Genomic DNA, 26,362 nt, shown 5'->3' on the forward strand with positions numbered 1-26,362 from the left:
ACTGTGTAAATCTGGTTTTCAAAATATCCCTCTGTCTATCTATCTATCTATTGCCAGATGCCTCAATCCCGTTCGGGGTGGCCACAAACAAATCGCCTCCACGTCGCCCTGTCCCTCGCCATTTCACTGCCCCGCTCCCAACTCACACTCCCCTCTCTCTTATACCTCTCCACCCCATCCCTCCATCTCATCCTCGGCCTCCCCCTCCCTCTTCCCCCCTCCACCTCACTCACATACACTCTCCTCGTCAGTCTTTCACCCTCCATCCTCTCCACATGGCCAAACCACCTCAGTGTATACCTCCTAACGCTTCCTATCACATCCACACCACAACGCTCCTTTATATCCTCATTTGTCAGGCTGTCTCTCCATGTGACTCCACAGGCTCCTCTTAAATAACTCATTTCCACTGCTCTCACTCTTGACTTGTGTCCTCATTACTGGATATGTACAAAAATATCTGCCATTCATACATAGCAGGTTAATTTAATATGATCCGTCACATCCACTGAAGAAACACATTGAGGTGGTTTGGCCATGTGGAGAGGATGGGGAGTGAGAGACTGATGAGGAGAGTGTATGTGAGTGAGGTGGAGGGAGGGGGAGACTGAGGATGAGATGAAGGGATGGAGTGGAGAGGTATATGAGAGAGGGTGTGTGAGCTGGGAATGGGGCAGTGAAATGGTGGGGGACAGGGCAACATGGAGGCGATTTGTTTGTGGCCACCCCGTACGGGATTGAGGCGTCTGGCAATAACATACCTATAATATACTACTGACTGCTTAAGGCTTCAAGTGCACATACTTCTTTGGTGTGTGTACTCAAATTTCTCTTTGCATATGAGAAACTGGTACATACATCCATCCATCCATCATCTAATCCTATGTTTCCCCATGAGGAGCGTAGGAGCCCGGGGCTAGGCAAGTTGGTCCTGACACTTAAGATGAGATTGACCAGCCTCACTCATCCCTGAGTGGCATTACATGAGCAGTAAACCCCAACCACCCGATGGATATAAACATACACAGGCTCGATCCGATTGGAGCACCTTAATTACCCACTGAACCACCAGGCGCCATAATTGGTGTATTATCAGTATAAATGTAATACCTCATGATAAATGTTTACAATATTGGTTACAAAATATACACAAAACACGTTTCATGTAATTTGCATAACCAGCATAGTCTTTTTTTAAATAAATTTGTTGGCTCTCACTGCACATATATAGTAATCAGAGAAGTTGGTCCCACACAGTTGAGTTAGTTACAATACTCTTTTCACTCTAACTTGGCCTAAAATTCCCATCGCTCCATCTTAACTGCTGCATTGTACAGACTGACACTAGGTTATATTGCTAGTCACAAAGAAGTGCAGTGGGACGTTTGCAGAGTGTCAGCATTGTCTCTTTCAGTCACGGAGCTAAAAGGATGAAACTCTAGGGCAAGTTAGAGTAAAAACAAGGGGTGCTTTTCGTGTTGGTAACTTGCAAAGAGACGGGACGCTTTGTTATGTGGCTCTTCTCTTTCCTTAGTGTCTTCTTATGCAACTGGTGGATCTGGCAGCATTCCTACCTTCGATTTGGCAACACCTGAAAATCAACATTGTAAGTGTTAAAGAAATACACCATGTAAGTTGTTAAAATATTCCTGACCTAACGGAAAGGTGATTAAGGTTGGTAGACTTCGCACACACACACACACACACACACACACACACACACACACACACACACACAAAAGTAATAAAGTTTGTTAGGACACACACACACACACAAAAGTAATTAAGTTTGTTAGCACACACACACACACACACACACACCGCTCGCTGGCGCAGTGGTAACGTTCTCGCTTGCCATCTGGTAGACGGGAGTTCGCGCCTCGTTCAGGTTGCGAAAAGTTTCACTGAAGTGGGTGGTTACTGTCCCCCTGAGCAAGGGGACGGGTGTGTGGGTGTGTGAAGGTCACAGCCTTGCCCTTAGATCGGACTATATGAGCTCTCAGCTCCCTTCCGGGAGGGTAAAATGCTGACGATCACGACCATCAAGTGATCCTGACCGATCCGGTGAATTACACACACACACACACACACACACACACACACATTCCTTATTAATACGCATAAAGAAATAGTAGAGTCACATGGAACACACAGCAACATAATCTCTCTCTTAACCCATCAGTGCCCTGGGGTTCCTGTGTGAAGGATTTTGCTGGAAGGGTTTTACGTGTACTGCCCTCCGCCTATTGGCTCATAGTCGCGAAGCTCATCGGTCTGTCCCCTGGAGTTCCCCCTCTGTATTAACTCTTGAAAATACTTGGCTCTCTGTCCTATGTAGCAGTGGTGGATGTGGTGTAATTTAGTTTCCATTATTATTTGTTGTTATACTGGATATGTTGTTTTTACTTATGAGGGAGCGGGGAGTGAGTTAGGGGAGGGCAGTCACATGGTGGGTGACAGCAACTTGGAGGCGTTTTGTCTGCGGCCACCCTTTGCGGGATTAGGGCGTTGGGCTATAGACAGATAAATAGTAACAATAATATAATTTTGCTTTTTCCACGCTCCTTTATGTAGCCAGGTGTCTGTTATCGTGCACGAGTTATCAGTTATCCGGCACGCTTTGTGAGTTGTTTATCAAGGGAAAGGGGGTGAGATAACGCAGCATATTTGAATTCAACACAAAGCAGGATGAGAGAGAACAGTGGCATTAGAGATTACACAGCAGCAGTATATTTTAATTTAGCACACGAAACAAGAGAGAGAACAGCATACACTAACAGCATAATTATCTCAACACACGAAACGGGAGGAGAGACAGCACAGCATATTTGAATTTAGTACACGAAGAGGCATGAGAGATAGCATAGCATATTTGAGTTCAACAGACGAAACAAGATGAGATAACAGCATACACGAACAGCATATCTCAACACTCAAAACAGGAGCAGAAACAGCACAGCAACACAGCATATATCAGTTTAACACTCGAAGCGGCATGAGAGGTAACGCAGCAACACAGAATATTTCAACTTAACACACGAAACAAGATGAGAGATAACACAGCATACACTAGCAGCATATCTCAACACTCAAAAGAGGAGATAAGACAGCACAGCAACCCAGCATAGCCCTGTATCAGTTTAACACACGAAGCGGCATGAGATAACACAGCAGCAATATATTTCAATTTAGCACATGAAACAAGAGATGTAACACAGCATACACTAACAGTATATCACAGCACACGAAACGGGAGGAGAGATAGTACTGCATATTTGAATTTAGTACACGAAGCGGCATGAGAGAGAACACAAAATACTTCATTGTAACACACGAGATGGGAGGAGAGACAGCACTGCATATTTGAATTTAGTACACGAAGAGGGATAAAAGATAACACAGTAACAGTATATTTCAGTTTAACACACGACAAAGGAGGAGAGATAACACAGTAACAGTATATTTAAAATGAAAGAGAACTCGGCATATTTAAGTCTTACACACAAAGGGAAGAAAGATAACGGCATCATTTCTAACCGTCCACAGATACGATTTGAAAGTAGCTGATTGTACCCACGAAGCAGCTGGCAGCCACGATAGTAACGCTGATAAAAAAAACCGTTGAGTGAGACAGGAAAAGAATGTTTTTTGTTTTTTTTTCCTATTCAAGGAAGAAGGAACCAAAGGCCAGGAGTTCGCAAATTGTTTCCTCCAAGAAAAAACAAAAACAAGATAACAGAGCCAAATTCAAGATGCGTTCATTTCGAGATGCCTGGACACACTGCGTTGAAAAGACTGGAGGTCATAGGCAGTGGGAAATACAGACAGAGGGAGACAGTTCCAGAGTTGACCTGTTGCATACATGAAGGACTGGGAGTATTGGTTAAATTACCTACCTCACTGGAGGTCATAGGCAGTGGGAAATAGAGAGAGAGACAGTTCCAGAGTTGACCTGTTTCATATATGAAGGGCTGGGACTATTGATTAACTTACCTACCTACCTACCTACACTGGAGGTCATAGGCAGAGGGAAATACAGACAGAGACAGTTCCAGAGTTGACCTGTCGCATACATGAAGGACTGGGAGTATTGGTCAACTTACCTACCTACCTACACTGGAGGTCATAGGCAGAGGGAAATACAGACAGAGGGAGACAGTTCCAGAGTTGTAATGATAGAATAGGGTAAGAGAGGTGAGCTTTCCCATAGAGCTTTGCCACAGAGCTTTCCCATAGAGCTTTGCCACAGAGCTTTCCCATAGAGCTTTCCCACAGAGCTTTCCATAGAGCTTTCCCACAGCTTTCCATAGAGCTTTCCCACAGAGCTTTCCCTAGAGCTTTCCCATAGAGCTTTCCATAGAGCTTTCCCACAGAGCTTTCCCATAGAGCTTTTCCACAGAGCTTTCCCACAGAGCTTTCCCACAGAGCTTTCTTTTCCTGTCTTCCTCCTTCCTCCCCCCCCCCACCTACAGCACCCAATCATAATTCCACAATCTCTCTCTCTCTCTCTCTCTCTCTCTCTCTCCCTGCTGGGCCTTGTATTGATTGGTAAATAAGGAATAAATGCAAAGGATAGAGAGAGAGAGAGAGAGAGAGAGGGGAACCATTTTAAAACTTTGCCAATAAATTCAAAATCAAACTAGCTCTAGCAGTTGAGAGGGATGTAAATATGGAGGCAAAACAACATGAGGGTGGCGGGTATCCTGTACACACACACACACACACACACACACACACACACACACACACACACACAATCTCCTTTCTCTCTCTCTCCTGCTTCTCACATACACACACACACACACACACACACACACACACACACACACACAATCTCCTTTCTCTCTCTCTTTCCTTCTCACACACACACACACACACACACACACACACATACAGTCTCTCCTCTCTCTCTCTCTTTCCTGCACACACACACACACACACACACACACACACACACACACACACACACACACAATCTCCTTTCTCTCTCTCTCTCTCTCCTGCTTCTCACACACACACACACACACACACACACACACACACACACACACACACAATCTCCTTTCTCTCTCTCTCTCTCTCCTGCTTCTCACACACACACACACACACACACACACACACACACACACACACACACACACACATACAGTCTCTCCTCTCTCTCTCTCCTGCACACACACACATACAGTCTCTCCTCTCTCTCTCTTTCTCTCTCTCTCTCTCTCTCTCTCTCTCTCTGTGATATCGTTCTATCCCCCCACCCCCACCTCCTGTAACATACCCGGCACTGATAAGGGCGGGTGGAGAGACAGGGAGAGAGAGAGGGGGGGGGGCACTGTGGGTAAGGAAATGAGAGAGAGGCATTGTGGGTAAGGAAAAGGGAGAGAGAGAGAGAGAGAGAGAGAGAGGGAGGAGAGAGAGAGAGAGGCATTGTGGTTAAGGAAAAGGGTAGAGTTAAGTGTGAAGCGGGATGTTTGTCAGGGGAAGTGTGTGTGTGTGTGTGTGTGTGTGTGTGTGTGTGTAAGAGAAGTAGGAGAGACAGAGAGAGAAAGTGTGCGTGTGTGTGTGTGTGTGTGTGTGTGTGTGTGTGTGTGTGTGTATGAGAAGTACTAGAGAGGGAGAGAGTGTGTGTGTGTGTGTAAGAGAATTAGGAGAGAGAGAGAGAGAGAGTAAGAGAAGTACGAGAGGGAGAGGGAGAGAGAGTGTGTGTGTATGAGAAGTACGAGAGAGGGAGAGAGTGTGTGCGTGTATGTGTATGTGGTAGTCATGTATGCATTACCTTTTTGCTGTGCAGTATATACACAGTGAGGGCGATGGAGGTGAGCAGGAATAGCACCATGAAGACGGTTAGCACGGGGTTGTTGTTGTTGCTGTTGTTGTTGTTGTTGTCAGTTGCCTCACATCCTGAAAAATATATAAATCAACAAAAACTCAAACATTTGTATTTAGAGCAAACAATAGGTATTCTTAACGGAGTATGATTCTTTTCCAAATTTAACTAGAAAGCACACAGCAGAGAGCACATACCTCCGCCAGTGCCATTGTCATTTAAAAGTATCTGGATCCGCCCCCAAATTTAATCGTTTCTTCCTTGCCCCATGGCCCACCCTTCCACAAAATTTCACCAAAATCCGTTTTTAACTTTCTGAGTAATCCTGGTAACAGACAGACAGACAGACAAACCAACGCCGGCAAAAACATAACCTCCTTGGCGGGGGTAAGAAACTGCTTGACGGTATCTAGACTGAATTATAATGAAGTAGAACTGAATGGCTTTTTTTTTTTTTAAACTTACTCAGTACCAAGTGTTGCCTAAAAACTACACTCCTTTTCTTTAACTTGGCCCAGATTTTCGTCTCTGAGTCTCAAGGGGTTAATGTACAGTAGCCTGCAATAGTTCCAGTCCCCCTCCTGTCCTTCAGTAGCTCCGCAAACTATATTATTCCGGATACTGGAAAATAAGTCACTCAAAACAAAGTCAGAAGGATGGAGTGGAGAGGTATGTGAGAGAGTGGGGTGTTAGCTGGGGGGAGGGCAGCGAAATGGTGGGGGACAGGGCGACATGGAGGCGATTTGTATGTGGCCACTCCTTATGGGATTAAGGCTCTGGCAGTAGGTAGACAAATAGACAAAAGGAACACATTAACCAACCAGACAGATTACAGTCAGACTACTCAAACTGCACTATTGTTATGAAGGGAAGCAGGAGGAGTAGGACCAGAACTTTTTCAGATGATTGTACAATTTATTAGCCAAAAATGTTATCACGTCCCAGGGGTTCCATAGAGGTGAAGATAGTCGCATTCCTGGTGATATGGTGAGAGAGAGAGATGGGTAATATTCGTGCTAATGAAGTGGGAGAGGCCTGGTGGATTGGACATGGGTAATATTCGTGCTGATGAAGTGGGAGAGGCCTGGTGGGTTGGACATGGGTAATATTCGTGCTGATGAAGTGGGAGAGGCCTGGTGGATTGGACATGGGTAATATTCGTGCTAATGAAGTGGGAGAGGCCTGGTGGGTTGGACATGGGTAATATTCGTGCTAATGAAGTGGGAGAGGCCTGGTGGGTTGGACATGGGTAATATTCGTGCTGATGAAGTGGGAGAGGCCTGGTGGATTGGACATGGGTAATATTCGTGCTGATGAAGTGGGAGAGGCCTAGTGTGTTGTGGTGGTGGTTGAATGATGGTGGGGATTGAAAGAGATGCATTTACCTGTTGTGGTGGTATTTGTGGTGGTGGTTGGTGGTAATGCGGTACTTGTGGTGGTAGTACCTGGGTTGGGGGTGGTGTCGCGGTCCTGTAGGCAGTGAATTATATAGACTGAGCCGTTCACAGCCTTGTCCACTTCCACACTCTTCTCTGCCGTACGCCTCAAGGGGAAACTGGTCATCCTACCCTCCATGCCCAGCTGTAACCAAAACAGACCCCAAAATAATGCACTGGCTGAATTTACTGATTACTATTGCACTGTTGAAGCTCTGTTCCTCATCTCACACTGCCACACCTCACACTGCCACACCTCACGCTGCCACACCTAACACTGCCACACCTAACACTGCCTCACCTCACACTGCCACACCACACACTGCCACACCTCACACTGCCAAACCTCACACTGCCACACCTCACACTGCCACATCTCACACTGCCACACTTCACACTGCCACAACTCACACTGCCAAACTTCACACTGCCACACCTCACACTGCCACACCTCACACTGCCACACTTCACACTGCCACACCTCACACTGCCACACCTCACACTGCTAAATCCTCACACTGCCACACCTCACACTGCTAAATCCTCACACTGCCACACTTCACACTTATAAAGCCTCACACTTCACACTGCCTCACCCTAACCTCAACTATTTACAGTGAAGCATATCACACAATACTCTCCATCCTGCACCTCACACTGCCACACTTCACACTGCAGACGCTGCGCTCTCTCTCTCTCTCTCTCTCTCTCACACACACACACACACACACACACACACACACACACACACACACACACACACACACACACAGTTTATTGAAGGTTTGCTGACTGTTTAATTGTCTTGCTTTTATTGACATTTCACACTGCTTTGGGAACTTCTGTCTATCTATCTATCTATCTATCTATCCATAGCCATACGCCACAATCCCATAGGGGTGGCCGTTTGTCTTTGAGTTATATAGTTGTTTTATGGGGAGGGGCACTAACCCTCCACCAACCCACTTGTTGACACGTAGGGAGCACGTATGGGTTGGTTCTATGGTTACCACCCGGCGTTGTAAATGGTTTCCTGGCTTACAGGAAACCATTAGGCTTGTCACTCAATGTAAAGCCACCTGTAAAGGAAAGAAAAGCAATAAGAAGTGACAGGAAAGATGGGAGAAATAGGAAGAGAGGAGGACAGGCACAGAAAAAGAATGATAAAGGCTAAGGAAGAAGTAGGCAGCACTACATCAAGTGAGTGGATGATGGTGAGAAATAGGAAGACAGGAGGACAGGCACAGAAAAAGAATGATAAATGTGAAGGAAGAAGTAGGCAGCACTACATGAAGTGAGTGGATGATGGTGAGAAATCGGAAGAGAGGAGGACAGACAGAAAAAGAATAATTAAGATGAAGGAAGAAGTAGTCAGCACTACATCAAATGAGTGGATGGTGGTCGTAAATATCACTTAGGACCCTCACCGGAAGAAACATATATCACGTTTTTAGCAGACCAATACAAAAATGGCTAAAAAATAAAAAAGAAAAAAGAAAAGAAAAAGTCTTAAGTGATTTTGGAATGGGAGGATGGTAGCTGTACGATTTGGTGTATTGGGGTGGGGACATGGAGGGAGAGAGAGAGAGAGAGGAACATGGCGAATACTTTGGAGAGAGAGAGAGAGAGAGAGAGGAACATGGCGAATACTTTGGAGAGAGAGAGAGAGAGAGAGAGAGAGAGAGGGGAACATGGCGAATACTGAAGTGATTTTGGAATGGGAGGATGGTTGCTCTACTGCTTGATTTGATGTATTGGGAGTGGGGACATGGCTTATACTTGAGAGAGAGAGAGAGAGAGAAAGACAGACTGACAGACAGACAGATGGAAACATGGTGTATACTTTGAAGAGAGAGTTGGGAACGTGGCATATACTTTGGAGAGAGAGAGAGAGAGATGGGAACGTGGCGTATACTTTGGAGAGTGACAGACAGAGATGAGAACGTGGCGTATATTTTGGAGAGAGAGAGAGAGAGAGAGAGAGAGAGAGAGAGAGAGAGAGCAATTCACCCACCTGAACTGTCTCACTTTCGAAGGTGATGTGTAGCTCCGTGGGTGTGTTGGGCAGTAGTGGGTGACAGGTATCATTATCAGATCCCTCCCTCACCACCACCCCTCCCTCCTTACCCTCCCGGCACACCCTCACGCCCACCCCGCCCACCGTCATCCTGAATCCAGTGCTCTGTGAGGGAAGTATCTGCAGCTTCTCCGTGTTCTCATCTGAGCGAGGGATGAACACCGATGATGAGTCTAGGCTGCTGTATACTGCGATGATAGGCATCCCTGTGAGAGAGGTGGAATTGTGTTTATTTTGTGTGTATGAGTCACTGTTTTTATATTATCGGCAGAAAATATAGACAAAAAAAAAAATAAACATAGAAATATAGATGGAAAAATAAAACAGACAAAAATAAAAAGGAAGGTATACGAGGCTTCTGCGCGACTGTATACTGCGATGATAGGCATCCCTGTGAGAGAGGTGGAATTGTGTTTATTTTGTGTGTATATCATTGTTTTTTTATTATCGGCAGAAAATGTAGACAAAAGTAAAATAAGTATTCGAAGAGCCTAACCCATTGTATACTGCGATGATAGGCATCCATGGGAGAGAAGTGGAATTGTGTTTATTATTTCGTGTGTATGAGTCTCTGCTTTTATATTATCGGCAGAAAATATATGCAGAAAAATACAAAAGAAGGTATACGAGGCACGAGGCTTCCAAGCGGCTGTATACTGCGATGATAGGCATCCCTGTGACAGAAATGGAATTGTTTATTTGGTGTGTATGAGTTGCTGTTTTTATTTTATCGGCAGAAAATATAGACAGAAAAATAAAATAAACAGAAAAATGAAATAGACAAAAATAAAAGTATACGAGGCTTCCAAGCGGCTGTATACTGCGATGATAGGCATCCGTGTGAAAGAAATGGAATTGTGTTTATTGTTTTGTGTGGAGGTGTCCCTTCTTTTTATCATCAGCAGAAAATACATATAGAAAAAAAAGATATATGAGGAGTCTGACCCACTGTACAGTATACATTGACGTTACTGTTATACGAACACTCTCTCTCTCAAACACACTCACACACACTTTGTCTCTCTCTCTCTCTCTCTCTCTCACACACACACACACACACACACACACACACACACACACACACACACACACACACAACAGCATCTCACCACCAGGACATTCAGTGCAGTAGTCCACATTCTCTATTCTCACATCCCATTTTCTCTTCATCACGGGGGACTCAAAGCGATCGAAGGCGATAGTCTCTTGGGCGATAAACATCTGTGGTTGCTCATTGAGGCTAAAGTTGACATGGTACCACTTCTGCTCTGACGTACGTGGGGTCCAGCTCTTTGTACCCTCACTGTTACCCTGGCGGAGAGTAATCCTGGGGTCTCTGTTACTCGATGGAGAGAGGAGGAGAGAAAGGCTGTCTCTGAAGGTGCTTGTGTAATACTCTCCGTTTTCTTGTACTTGTGCAATGCAGTCTGGAAAGGGAGAAAGGGATAAGGTTGTAGAGTTTGTGGGGTGAGTTTAGGTGTGTGTGTGTGTGTGTGTGTGTGTGTGTGTGTGTGTGTGTGTGTGTGTGTGTGTGTGTGTGTGTGTGTGTGTGTGTGTGTGTGTGTGTGTGTGTGTGTGTGTGTGTGTGTCACTGTCACTGTGTACCCATCATTATCACTTTCACACATCTGTCTATCACTGTTATCATCTATCTATCACTGCCATTCACCATCGAATTATCCCCATAGGTGTGTGTGTGTGTGTGTGTGTGTGTGTGTGTGTGTGTGTGTGTGCTGGAAGTAAGTAGTTACTGAATACTGTCATAAAGTTACTGATTACTGTCATGAACTTACAGAAGGTGGGGTGATAAGAGAGAGAGAGAGAGAGAGAGAGAGAGAGAGAGAGAGAGAGAGAGAGAGAGAGAGAGAAACATTGATAAATAGATAAATGGCAGACAGACAGATAGATATGATAGGCAGTGAAGATAAAATGTGGGGTGAGAGAGAGAGAGAGAGAGAGAGAGAGAGAGAGGGAGAGAGAATGAAGACAGAAGGTGGGGTGATAAGGAGAGAGAGAGAAGGATAGTGACAGCAAGACATAAACGGTAGACAGACAGATAGATAGATAGATAAATATGACAGATAGATGTGATAGACAGTGAAGATACGTGGGATTTGCAGCGTAAACCATCTAAGTTACATACCATCACGCAGTTGTGGCAAATCCTCGGCGAGTGTGGTTGACGTCAGCACCACCACCAGCACCACCACACCCACCGCAATCTCCATCCTGCTCACCTACACCATAAAAGACACAGTAAATACACAGTACACCCAACTACACCTTCAGACACAACAAGGGAATTATTCGCGTTGGTTTAACACTCTTATCTACACACTGAGGTGGTTTGGCCATGTGGAGAGGATGGAGAGTGAGAGACTAACTAGGAGCGTTGCGGTGTGGATGTGAATGTGATAGGAAGCGTTAGGAGAAACACACTGAGGTTGTTTGGCCATGTGGAGAGGATGGAGAGTGAGAGACTGACGAGGAGAGTGTATGAGTGAGGTGGAGGAGGAGACTGGGAGTATTGGTTAACTTACCTACCTACCTACACTGGAGGTCATAGGCAGTAGGATATACAGACAGAGGGAGACAGTTCCAGAATGACCTGTAGCATACATGAAGGACTGGGAGTACGGGTAATTCTTGCATTAGAGTTGGACAGTATAGGTTAGAGTTTACTGATGATATGCCAGTAAATTTTGTACAGAGTTGGATCGCTATAGCCTAAATATTTAAGATGATCCAGATGTTAAAATAATAATAATAGTAATAATCATAATAACAATAATAATAATAATATCCATCCATCCATCCATCATCCAATCCTACATTGCCCCATGAGGAGCGTAGGAGCCCGGGGCTAGGCAGTTGGTCCCGACATTTAAGATGAGTGACCAGCCTCACTCATCCCTGAGTGGCATTACATGAGTAATCAACCCCAACCATCCCTTGGATATAAACCTGCACCGGCTCAATCCGATTGGAGCGCAATAATTACCCACTAAACCACCAGGCGCCAAAATTTGGTTATATGGTTACCACCCAGCGTAGTAAATGGTTTCCTGGTGCACAGGAAACCATTTGGCTTGTCACTCAGTGTAGAGTCACCCACAGGCAGAAGGAAGAGGAAAGAATGAAGGAAAGAAAGACAGAAGGGGGAGTGTAAAGTCACCCGTAGGCAGAAGGAAGAGGAAAGAATGAAGGAAAGACAGAAGAGGGAGTGTAAAGTCACCCGTAGGCAGAAGGACAAGGAAAGAATGAAGGAAAGAAAGACAGAAGAGAATGGAAGGAAAGAAGGATGGAGAGGAAAGAGCAGACACCCGAGAGCAGCACTACATCGAGTGAGTGGATGGTGAGCGCCCCCACCTACCATAAAATAATAATAATAATAATAATCCTAAGGTGTATATATAACCAAGCAGAGTGATAGTAAAAAAAAAAAAAAATCTTTCATTTAGAGTATTAATTTCACTTTTATGCGCTACTAATATTGTGAGAAACAGCAAAAATATAAGTTCCAGGACACTATAACGGAAAGCAGAACAATGGATAAATAATGTAAAAAAATAAAGTTGAATAAAAGTCGCCTATTTGCCAAACTACGCACAGTACATATATAATTACACTAATACACTGATTCTCAAACTGTGTGAAGCGAGAGAGCTTGAATGGGTTGCAGGGACATAGAATAGGCCTAATGCTTTGAGTGTTATTATCCTTATTACACTGTTAGGATATTCATAACTACGATAGGCTATATACCGGTTACTCTCTCTCCTTTTTTACCTGTGGGTCGCGAAGTCTTGAGTTTGAGAACCGCTGCACTAAGATGTATAAAATTCCATCACGTTACCTCCTTTCCCGCGTCCACTGAGCTCTGTAGTGCCCGCGTCCCCTCACTGGCAAGCAGATCACAAACACAATTCCGCAGAACCGCAATTTGTCATCAGTTCATGTCTTGCAGGGCTGGTTAACACTCGTAAGCGTGGATAGATAGATAAGAGATAGATAGACCGGTATAGGCCGTTGATTGATAGACTTGATTTTTCACCCACTGGCAAGAAGAATTACGAACACCAAAATTTCGCAGAACCGCAACCAGTCATCAGTTTATGTCGTCTTCCAGGGCTGGTTGACAGTCGTGAGCGTGGATAGATAGATAGATAGATAAAAGATAGATAGGCGGATAGGCGGTAGATAGATAGAAGACAGAAAGATAGAGGGGTAGGCAGTGGATAGATAGAAGACTGATACAGGGGTAGGCAGTAGATAGATGGGGAAAAAAAGAGTGCAAAGAAATGAGCGATTAAATAAGAGAGAGAGAGAGAGAGAGAGAGAGAGAGAGAGAGAGAGAGAGAGAGAGAGAGAGAGAGAGAGAGAGAGAGAATTAGCTATGTATAAGGAAGCAGCAGTCAAAGAAGGCGTGAAATTGAGAGCGAGTGAAAAGAAGACATTGGGAAAGATTTAGCATGAATGTTAGTAATGGAGAGGAGGAAAGATTGCGACGAGCTGTGAGGAAGAGTTAGAGAGGGGAAATTAGAAGGAGTAAATGCAAGAAAACAGGAAAATAAGGAGCGAGAGTAAAAGAGAGGTAGAGTAAAGATGAAACACCGAGAGGCTGAGCAAGTGAGAGATTATGTTAATCCCTCCACAGTCTGACGCCACACTAATCTGAGTCTAAAGTTTTTCCCGCCAGCCTCAGCGGTGCGGAAGCGTCGGGTGTTGCCTTATGATAAAATCATTGAATTATTGTAGCCATCACAGAACTTGAGGTTTCGCGGCAAATTTATATAGACAGATAAGTAGACAGACATTTAGATAGATAGATATTGTATGCCCATGTCTCCAAACTTTTGTACCAACAATACCTCTGCCACACACTTCTCTGTCTCACCACGACAACGCTGTATCATCACTCTACCTCCACAGGACCACCTGCCTCCTAAAATCTCTATCCTACACCTTTCTCTACTTCTTCAAATACCTTGGACTATATTCTCGTGGGTATAAGAAAATGAACGTATCTTTTTTCTCACCATTTTATAATTGGCACAAATATCGTTTCAAACTGCGCGGGAAAGAAAATCGCATCACAAAACGGATGCAGGAATATACTCAATATTTACATCCAACCTTCTTAATATTATTTTCATCACAATGCCATATATCTCTTGCTAGTCGTGTTTCATAGTTTGTACCGTTATTATCTACACATAATTATGGATTATTAGGCTTTTATGTACAGTCAATATTATCTGATCCCTCCTTCGTTCTGTTTTCGTTGCTATACGGTACATTTCTTTTGGTTTTTATCACATGGATTACGCCTTAGTTTAATTATCAAGAAATACGTTACTTACTTCCATATAAATTGCACATAAATTATTGTTTGAAAAGATCATAATAGAACAGCAAAATTCTGTAAAAAATTTGGGATTATAAAGTAAATTAGGCTTTCAGCGTGACGTCATTGGAGCAAGAGAAGTAGGATGGGGAAGGTGAGTGGCGAATTTTTTATTTAAGTACCGTATTATTGTGGTTATTTTCATAGTAATTCTCATGTATATGTACTTATTATTGTCTTGTGGCATTATGGAAGAGTACAGGTAGTTGATAATAGTGTGTAATTATTAGCCATGAGGTGGATATATAGCGGTGTTTGTACCCAGGTAACCAAGATGCCCTTTTAATCCAGGTAAGGTTATGCTGTTAATCCCATAATATGTGTGTCATCCATGCATATATTAAGGTTGAATATGGTCCCATACCTGAGAAAAAGATGGAGATTAATATGGTTGATGTTATATTAGCCGACATATTGTGATTTTAGATATTTTTAAAAGGTAATAAGGATGTTTACATTGAAGATTCGGGAATCCCTTTAAACAGGGAGGCTGATGCGGTGTTTTAAATTTCATATTACTTTTGCCATCCTTTGTCAATGGAAGGCCTGAACATGATTATATATATGGGTGTGCATTAGAAATTAGTATGGATGAGGATTTAGTGTGATATTAGGTATTTTGAAGGTTAAAATGATTGTTTACATTTCTATTAAAGCTCGATCTGTGAACCGTTTATTGATGCTGCTGTTTTAAATCTCGTAATACTTGTGTCATCCTATTTTAATGTTTGAATATTGTGCTGCATATGACAAGTATTAGAGGTAAATATGGCCAGGGATATATTAGATAATACAGCATGATTTTACATAATGTATTTTGAAAAGTTAGAAGGTGGTGTAGTGGTTAGGATGTCCCAGTTGGAGTGATAGCTGTGCCTAGTCTCCAAAGAGGTGACTGGAGGGTTTTTGATGCAGTAGTGGCGTTAAGGGAATTTGGCTGATCATGTAACTTACCCTCATGCGTACAGAATTAAATCACAGCAGCCTAGCCTCGGGACCCTACAGCTTGAAGGGGTAAAATGGGATTGGCTGATGCTGTTATTGTTTATCATGGTTCTATTATCGTTTCAACCCCTAACAGAGTTACGAGTTTTGAACCATTTTTTCGGTATTTTAGACAATTCTGTGACACTTTTCTTCTGTGACATTTACGATGCAAATTATTATTTTTTTACTCCTGAAGGTTAGGTTAGGTTATCTTCAGGAGTAAAATAAAATGCGGCAAAAATGTCATGGAAGAAAAGTGGGTAAATTTTTACTTTTACTCCCGCACGCCATTTTTGCATGGAATTTTCATTTTCCTAGTATTTTCAGTGTAATTCATTTGAATTTGACCTTCATTTCTGTCGGAAATCACTCGTTTTTGAGTTACACCCCCCACCCCCAATGTTTCACTGTTGAACAGGAGGTTCTGGCAGGTTGGATTACGCAAAAACGAGTGATTTCCGACAGAAATGAAGGTCAAATTCAAATGAATTACTCTGAAAATACTGGGAAAATGAAAATTCCATGCAAAAGCCTAACCTTGCTGAAATAAACCTAACCTAACCATACTTAAACCGGTAAGCTTTTACAAGTGGACAATACACCCCCTAGGTAGTGCAATATATTTTTCTGGCAGTTTTTGATGCGATATCGAATGTTTCTGACCTTCATTTTCGTCGGAAATGCCTCATTTCCCCTCTTTTCCAATCATGAACTTTGGACAAGTAGGTGAAATCAAGCATTTTCCCAAAAAAGTGAAGTAAAAAACAACTCAAATCGCATAAAAAACCACAGAAAAATATAATTTTAAGCTTCTTATCGACCTTGTGTTTCCTAACTGGGGGGCTCTGGCCCCCAGACCCCCCAGCCTGGCCGTGTTTCCTAAGTGGGGGGCTCCATCCCCCAGACCCCCCAGCCTGGCCGTTTCCTAACTGGGGGGCTCTGCCCCCCAGACCCCCCTGACATTAACCTAACCTAACCTAACCTATCCTAGGGGAGTGCTTACCTTGAGATACGATGGTCCAGGACAAGAGTTGTCCGTTTCTTGCGTCTTTTCTTGGTCTTTATTCAAATAAAAAGTATGCCTGCAACGCCAGATCTTGTCTTTTTCTCTAAAAACTAAGTCTGTATTATGTTCTGGGCACTTTGGAACTGTAGATCTAATTACTCCATGGTCTTTCAAGAACGATATGGCACTATCTTCGTTTTCATAAAACGTAGCGAAAGCTTTCATGTAATTTAACTCGCACCAATTACAGACCGCCAGAGCGCAATGACTTAGTTCAGGGGACTGACGAAGTTTCAAAATTTGAAATTCGAGGGGAAATGAAAAGGATGCACTTGATTGGCTATTGTCTGTTGAATGTGATTGGTTGAAGCCGACTTACATGCGCAGTTCCACCCACGCAGCGGTAACGCACGTACTAACACACACCCTACCCTTGCTAACGCACGCACGAACACACATAATATCCTAGCCTCCACTCCGTCAACATGTCCGCCCGCCTCTGTCAGGTACATTAGTTAGTGGTTAATTAAACTAGTAAAATGAAATTTGCGACGGGTAGGACACACACTGCGTTGCTAAGTATCATATTCAAAGTAAGATAATGGAAGAAAATGTGTCCGGTGCCGTACGGGAGTAATTATACAATAATACTGAAAAGTGTTGTAGAATTGTTTAAAATACTGAAAAAAAAATGGATCAAAAACTCATAATGCTGTTAGGGGTTGAAACAATAACTTTACCTTTATCATACTGCAGCACCACACTGTATTAATGTTTTATCTATACCAGTAGTTCCCCAGTCTTTAGTATAGCAAGTTATAAAATGTTCAGTAGACCCTTGATATAACAGACGAATTAGGGGTAAGCTTGTTCCGATAAAGCCGATAATCTGTTATATCGGATGGTCTCTCTCTGAGGTTGTTTATCGTGCTACAACACCACACTGTAGTAATGTTTTCTCTACACCAGTAATGCCCCAGTCTTCAGTATAGCAAGAAGGTTATAAAATGTACATAGACTCTCACTATAATGGACTAATTGGGGATAAGCTTGTTCCGATAAAGCCAATAATCCCTTAAATCAGATGGTCCACCTCTGAGGCTGGATTTCAAGCACTAGTATGAAAATAAATGAGTACAATAGCATATTCTGGTACCAAAAAAGAAAAAAATACCCATTTTACACTAACTTGGTTGATATTTTGCCCTTTTGCAGCTTATTTCACATACTTGTCATAGCATTTCTTCTTGACTGGTACTGTATTACTATAGTTATTACAACTCAACAGTCGTGATGGGGAGAGGGTAGTGTCACACCAGGCAGGAGTACAAAGGGTAGGAGACACATGCATTGTGCCCCATTGAACGAACATCATCCATTGTAGCCCATGGACGTCTGGCGGCCTTTGTAGTGTCCATTACAGCTGATATCTGGTTGTCCAAGGTTTGTTAAATCGAGCATCTGCTGTATTGATATATTTGAAATGTCAACACACTGTCGTGGCTACTCAGTAGCACATATGAACCTAAAAAGATGATACATAGTACATACTGTACTTCATCTCACTGTAACCCAGTTAGTAGATTTTCCCAGAGATGCGTTTAATGGAGTAGCAGCAGTTAGAACCTGTACTGTTTAGGGATGGGCTTCTTGGACATATGTATGATTGACTTTGTGTCATAAGCCACATTATTTACTGTAAAGGCAGGAATGCAGGCTTCCCATATCTTAATATTTCTAAAAAACAATGAATTAATAGATAAAATTAATCTTTTCTACAAGAGGAAAGTTTTTGTAAACTAGAGAATGTTTTAGCAGGAAGGATGATACAGTATTGTTGAGTGAAGATGAATGGGAGTTGCAAGGTTTGGTGAATGAATTTGGGACAGTGTGTAGGAGGAGGAAGCTGAAAGTTAATGTAAACAAAAGTAAAGTTATGATGTTTGAGAGGAATGAAGTCACAGAGTGTGCAGTGAGGTTGGATGGTGAGGATATGGAGAATGTGAGTGCATTCAAGTACTTGGGTAGTGTGATGAGTAAGGATGGAACTTTGGGGGATGAAGTACGTGAAAGGGTACAGCAGGGAAGGAAGGTTGTTGGCACACTGAAAGCAGTGATGAGAAATAGGGAGGTGAGTATGGAAGTTAAGAAGTCACTGCATGATGGTATTGTGATCCCTACCCTGACGTATGGAAGCGAGGCGTGGACCTTGCAAGAGGGGAACAAGTCAAGAGTGAGAGCAGTGGAAATGAGTTACTTGAGAGGAGCATGTGGAGTGACATGGAGGGACAGGTTGACGAATGAAGAAGTGAAGGAACGTTGTGGGGTAGATGTGGATGTGGTTGAAAAGATTAGGAGAAATACACTGAGGTGGTTTGGACATGTGGAGAGGATGGAGAATGAAAGACTGACTAAGAGGGTGTATGTAGGTGAGGTGGAGGGAGGGAGAGGGAGGGGTAGACCGAGGATGAGGTGGAGGGATGGAGTTGAGAGGTATATGAGGGAGGGGGGGGTGAGTTGGGGGGAGGGGAGTCAAATGGTGGGTGACAGAGTGACTTAGAGGCGTTTTGTCTGCGGCCACCCTTTGCGGGATTAGGGCGTCGGGCTATAGATAGATAGATAGAATAGACAAAGAATGGTCAGTGCAGAACCTTCCATTTATTTAGTCCTTCCTGCACAAATGCATATAATTTACAATAGGGAATTGAAGATATATATGTTTCAGAACCAGCCCCTACACTGTAATTATAACCACTGTCTAACATACAAGTTTACACTGCAGGCCACAGATGCTGCCCCACCACACTTTTCCAGGAGTTGAGACAGCTGATTTGCACTTTCACTGGGAGGGCCTGAGACAACCACTCCCTCACCCTGTCCTGCATCACCTGTGTGTCTTTGGATGATTCAGACAACTTTACCACCTCCAGCTAAGAAGACAGCCTGGGCCACGGCAAGGGTTCGTATGGGCACCACGTTAGTAAGAATCCCTGAGCCAACACCAAGAAATAGAACCAACCATTTGTAGCCTTGGACATTCATGGTCTGTCTATTGCCAGACGCCTCAATCCCGTTTGGGGTGGCCACAAACAAATCGCCTCCAAGTCGCCATTTCACTGCCCTGCTTCCAACTCACACCCCCCTCTCTCATATACCTCTCCACCCCATCCCTCCATCTCATCCTCGGCCTCCCCCTCCCTCTTCCCCCCTCCACCTCACTCACATACACTCTCTTTGTCAGTCTTTCATTTCCATCCTCTCCACATGGCCAAACCACCTCAGTGTGTTCCTCATAACGCTTCCTATCACATCCACATCAACACCACAACGCTCCTTTATATCCTCATTCGTCAGCCTGTCTCTCCACGTGACTCCACAGGCTCCTCTTAAATAACTCATTTCCACTGCTCTCACTCTTGACTTGTATCCTTCCAACAATGTCCAAGCTTCACTTCCGTACATTAGAGTTGGTATCACAATACTGTCATGTAGTAACTTTTTCACTTCCATGCTCACTTCCCTGTTTCTTATCACTGCTTTCAAAGAACCAGCAACCTTTCTTCCCTGCTGTACCATTTCAAGCACTTCACCCTCCAAACCTCCATCCTTACTCATCACACTACCCAAGTACTTAAATGTACTCACATTTTCCAATTCCTCACCATCCAACCTCGCTGTACATTCACTAACTTCACCTCTCTCAAAGACCATCACTTTACTCTTCCCTACATTCACCTTTAGATTCCGTTTCTTACACACTCTCCCAAACTCATCCACCAAGCCTTGCAGCTCCCCTTCGTCTTCACTCAACAACACAGTATCATCTGCAAACAACAGTACAGGGAGTTTCCAAACACTACCCTCTCTCACCAGGGCCACTCCAACATCCACTACCCTACCTTGTACCTCTTTTATTACCCCATCCATGTACAGACTGAACAAGCATGGAGACATGACACATCCCTGTTTCAAACCAACTTTCAAAGAGAAAAATTCACTTAGTTCACCATCCACACGCACTGCAGCCTTCGCAGAATTGATATAGGCAAAAATCCTGAAATCACCAAAAAATGACTTAGGCAGTTTGTTAACGAGGGTGACGATTTGACACTGAGGGTATGTCATGGTTCAACCCACCAGGCCAGACATGATGTAGTTGATAAGTCACAGCACCAAAGGATTAGCATGCTCTTCTTGTGCAGTCCAGATGCCTTTCTCCTGTACTGCATCATCCATCTTTCAGGGGATAGGGATGTAGGTGATGGATTTCTGTATATATATATATGTAGTAGACAAAGGTTTGTATATGTAGTAGACAAAGGTTTGTATATGTAGTAGACAAAGGTTTGTATATGTAGTAGATGGAGGTTTGTATATGTAGTAGACAAAGGTTTGTATATGTAGTAGACAAAGGTTTGTATATGTAGTAGATGGAGGTTTGTATATGTAGTAGACAAAGGTTTGTATATGTAGTAGATGGAGGTTTGTATATGTAGTAGACAAAGGTTTGTATATGTAGTAGATGGAGGTTTGTATATGTAGTAGATGGAGGTTTGTATAGTCTCCATTTTGCATATTTGGTTGTTGCACAGAACCACATTTTACCGGCATTGCTTAGTGATTTAGAAGCATTACAGTCAGTTGTTTCGTACATGATAAGGTGTAGACTAAGTTAGTTAAGTTAGTTATATTATGAGGGTCTCATTGTAGGCTAGACATCACTCCTATGGTACCAGGTTGGACATCATCAGTAGCAGTGCCTTACGCACTCACTAATTGTCCTTATTCTCCACAGAGTGACGCCATGGACACCTTCGATATTGTACTCCCTGATATCAGTGGGAAGTTCACCGCTGGGCTGGCTGCTGTCACTGACCCGAGCCTACCAACAGAGGATAAGCTGCAGGTAGACGACCAAGGCCCAGGTTGACGTTGGTAAAGCTGCTGCAGTGAACACCTACATCAAATACAGCGCGTCCTCAGATGCCACCACAACAGAGTGGATGACTAATGCAGCTTACACAGTACTTGCAGCGGGACTCATCTCCAGAGTAGGGAATGAGATTGATGAGGATTAAGTTGATCTGGCCAGCAGCATCACTGTTGCTGCACAAGTCCAGGCAGCCAATTCCATAATGTCAGATGACTGTGTCAGTGCAGCACTGACTATGGCTGTTGGCTCCAAGGTTAACTTCTGGCATATGAATCACCATACAGGCCAGGGAAGGGAACAGGGATACACAACAAAGGTGACGGAAGTGTTTGAGGTGTATGATGCGTCCAGGCAACTCTCCAGTGATAACAAGATACATCATGAATACCATCGAACGTTGGTGCAGTACCATAGTGTGCCGCATCTGGTTTCTCTACCCTGAAAACCATGGCCCACCTGCATGGCAAGGCCATGACAAGACCAAGATGGTGCGTCCAGCCAAGCCTGCATGGCATGGAAGTTTTCCGTATCCAGGAATGTCAAGATGCAGTTCAAGAGAGTGCCTGCTGGTGCAGGAGCCATTGGTGTCCAGGCTGCACTAGCTAGGGTGATTGCAGGAAATGTGATGGTTACCCTCATGTCTGGTGCTGCAGACTTAGTCTGCTGCATTGCTGATGAGGAAGAAGTGATGAGTGACCCTGTGTTCTACCATAAGGGATGTTACTATCTCTGTGGCCGTGTGCACCTGCAGATGCACCAGTTGCTCTGGGCAGGTTGGCCACATGGGTCCAATATGCTAGACCCAGCTGTAAAGTGGCTAAGAGCAGACACTGTCAGGTGTTGGGGTCAGTACCACCTGAGTGCAAAGACATCACCTACCCAGATTACAACAGTGGCTGCAGTGATTTGAACTTCACTCTTGCAAGATCCAGAGCTGCCCTCAGTGTGAGGATTGTTGGTCAAGCAGTGCCCAACTGTGGAGCACTGGTGACCAGGGCATGTGTTGCAGAACAGGTCATTGATGACTTGTATGCTGCTGTAGGAAGTCCAGCAGCTGAGATGCAGAGGCTCAAGGACTTCTGCACAGCTATGATGCAGGAGTTGGACAGCTTGGCCCAACACCACCAGCAACAGCAGCAGCAGCAGCAGCAGCACCAGTAACAGCAGCAACACCACCACCACCACCACCACCAGTAACAGCAGCAACACCACCACCAGCAACAGCATCAACACCACCACCACCAGCAACAGCAACAGCAGCAACACCACCACCACCACCACCACCACCAGCAACAGCATCAACACCACCACCAGCAACAGCATCAACACCACCACCACCACCACCACCACCACCAGTAACAGCAGCAACACCACCACCACCACCACCACCACCACCACCACCAGTAACAGCAGCAACACCACCACCAGCAACAGCATCAACACCACCACCACCACCAACAGCAACAGCAGCACCACCACCACCACCACCACCACCACCAGTAACAGCAGCAACACCACCACCACCACCACCACCACCACCAGCAACAGCAGCAAGGTGGGTCCCACCCAACCCTGGGCCTGGTGCTGTGCCTAATCAGCCTAACCATTTAAAGAGTTATGCTAATGGACATGTAAATGATATATACTTAAACAACATAGATTAGGTTCCATAATTCAATTAGGTTCCATAATTCAGTTAGGTTCCATAATTCAATTAGGTTCCATAATTCAATTAGGTTCCATAATTCAATTAGGTACCGTAATTCAATTAGGTTCCATAATTCAATTAGGTTCCATAATTCAATTAGGTACCATAATTCAATTAGGTACCATAATTCAATTAGGTACCATAATTCAATTAGGTTCCATAATTCAATTAGGTACCATAATTCAATTAGGTTCCATAATTCAATTAGGTACCATAATTCAATTAGGTACCATAATTCAGTTAGGTACCATAATTCAGTTAGGTACCATAATTCAGTTAGGTACCATAATTCAATTAGGTACCATAATTCAGTTAGGTACCATAATTCAATTAGGTACCATAATTCAGTTAGGTACCATAATTCAATTAGGTTCCATAATTCAATTAGGTACCATAATTCAATTAGGTTCCATAATTCAATTAGGTACCATAATTCAGTTAGGTTCCATAATTCAGTTAGGTACCATAATTCAGTTAGGTACCATAATTCAATTAGGTACCATAATTCAATTAGGTTCCATAATTCAGTTAGGTTCCATAATTCAGTTAGGTTCCATAATTCAGTTAGGTTCCATAATTCAATTAGGTTCCATAATTCAATTAGGTACCATAATTCAGTTAGGTTCCATAATTCAGTTAGGTTCCATAATTCAGTTAGGTTCCATAATTCAGTTAGGTTCCATAATTCAGTTAGGTTCCATAATTCAGTTAGGTTCCATAATTCAGTTAGGTACCATAATTCAATTAGGTACCGTAATTAATTTAGGTACCATAATTCAGTTAGGTACCATAATTCAATTAGGTACCGTAATTAATTTAGGTACCATAATTCAGTTAGGTACCATAATTCAATTAGGTACCGTAATTCAGTTAGGTACCATAATTCAGTTAGGTACCATAATTCAGTTAGGTACCATAATTCAGTTAGGTTCCATAATTCAGTTAGGTTCCATAATTCAGTTAGGTACCGTAATTCAGTTAGGTACCGTAATTCAGTTAGGTACCGTAATTCAGTTAGGTACCGTAATTCAGTTAGGTACCGTAATTCAGTTAGGTTCCATAATTCAATTAGGTACCATAATTCAGTTAGGTACCATAATTCAGTTAGGTACCATAATTCAGTTAGGTACCATAATTCAATTAGGTACCGTAATTCAGTTAGGTACCGTAATTCATAGGGAAGACTTAACTTGTACAGGACACTGAGTTGGTATGGTTTTGTTATGATTCGTGTTGGGTAAAGTCAGACAGTTAAGCTGCCATGTTATATCTGTGCCACTACATGAAGGTGTTCCTTTCCAGCATTTATGTATTTATCACATTACTGTATACAGGCCTATATATACCATACATTAGTTTATAAAAAGATTCATAACCAAATTATGGCGCCTGGTGGTTTAGTGGGTAATTAAGGCGCTTCAGTCAGATTGAGCCGGTGTAGGTTTATATCCAAGGGGTGGTTGGGGTTTATTGCTAACGTAATGCCACTCAGGGATGAGTGAGGCTGGTCACTCTCATCTTAAATGTCAGGACCAACTTGCCTAGCCCCGGGCTCCTACGCTCCTCATGGGGCATCGTAGGATTGGATGATGATAATGAGATGTAAGATGGCTGCTGTGATATAGGTATTCCAATTCTGCCATGGCTTATAATGAGCAACAAGGCATCAGCCAGCCTCTTCTTCACACCCTCAGGTGGGCGGAGGCAACATCCAGAAAGCAAGGAAAAGACAAGAAAAAATGAAAGTGGGAGAATTAATAAACAGTGTACCCAGTTAACAGAAATGTTGATGGGAGAAGCAGTCAACAGTATACTCAGTTTAAAAAATGACTGGAAAACAGTGAACAGTATATGCAGTGACGGAAATGGTGAAGTGAGACACAGTCACCAGTATGCCAAGTTGAGAAAATGGTAGAGGGGAAAAAAATGAGCAGTATTTGCAGTTAACAGAAATGGTGATGGGAGAGGTAAACAGGAAGTCCAGTTAAAAAAAAAAAAAAAAAAAAAAGAGAGAGAGAGATTGAACAGTATGCCCCCCCCCCCAAAAAAAAAAAAATATTGATCTGATGAACACTATGGCCAGGTAAAGCCAGTGTTAGTGAACGATTGAACAGTATACGCAGTGCTTAAAAAATGATAGTGAGAGAGCTGTGGAACACCATACCCACCTAACTGTGCCACGCATTCATTCTTTTTTAACCCTCTGGAATCCCGGCCCATTTGACTGACCCACACATTCATGCTCTATAAACCCTCTGGAATCCCGGCTCACTTGACTGACCCACACATTCATGCTCTATAAACCCTCTGGAATCCCGGCTCACTTGACTGACCCACACATTCATGCTCTATAAACCCTCTGGAATCCCGGCTCACTTGACTGACCCACACATTCATGCTCTATAAACCCTCTGGAATCCCGGCTCACTTGACTGACCCACACATTCATGCTCTATAAACCCTCTGGAATCCCGGCTCACTTAACTGCACCACACATTCATTCTCTCTAAACCCTCTAGAATCCCGGCTCACTTAACTTACCCACACATTCATGCTCTCTAAACCCTCTGGAATCCTGGCTCAGATAACTGACCCACACATTCATTCTCTATAAGCCCTCTGGAATCCCGGCTCACTTAACTGCACCACACATTCATTCTCTATAAGCCCTCTGGAATCCTGGCTCACTTAACTGCACCACACATTCATTCTCTATAAACCCTCTGGAATCCCGGCTCACTTAACTGCACCACACATTCATTCTCTATAAACCCTCTGGAATCCCTGCCCCACCGTACAGGTGTTCTTGCATGTAGCTTCATAACTATGTATCAGAGTCAGTGTGATGGCTATAACATTTTTCATGACACGTCTCAGGCCGATATACATGATATACAAGGCAGTCTTTCATGGAGCAAATTTTGCTGCTGATGTGTTGCAGTTTATGGATTAGGTGGATTGAGTCAGCCACAGTTGGC

Source organism: Coenobita brevimanus, chromosome 3 (genome assembly GCF_032717465.1).
Source record: "Coenobita brevimanus isolate Jiangsu-jjx chromosome 3, ASM3271746v2, whole genome shotgun sequence".
In the NCBI taxonomy this organism is placed as follows: Eukaryota; Metazoa; Arthropoda; class Malacostraca; order Decapoda; family Coenobitidae; genus Coenobita; species Coenobita brevimanus.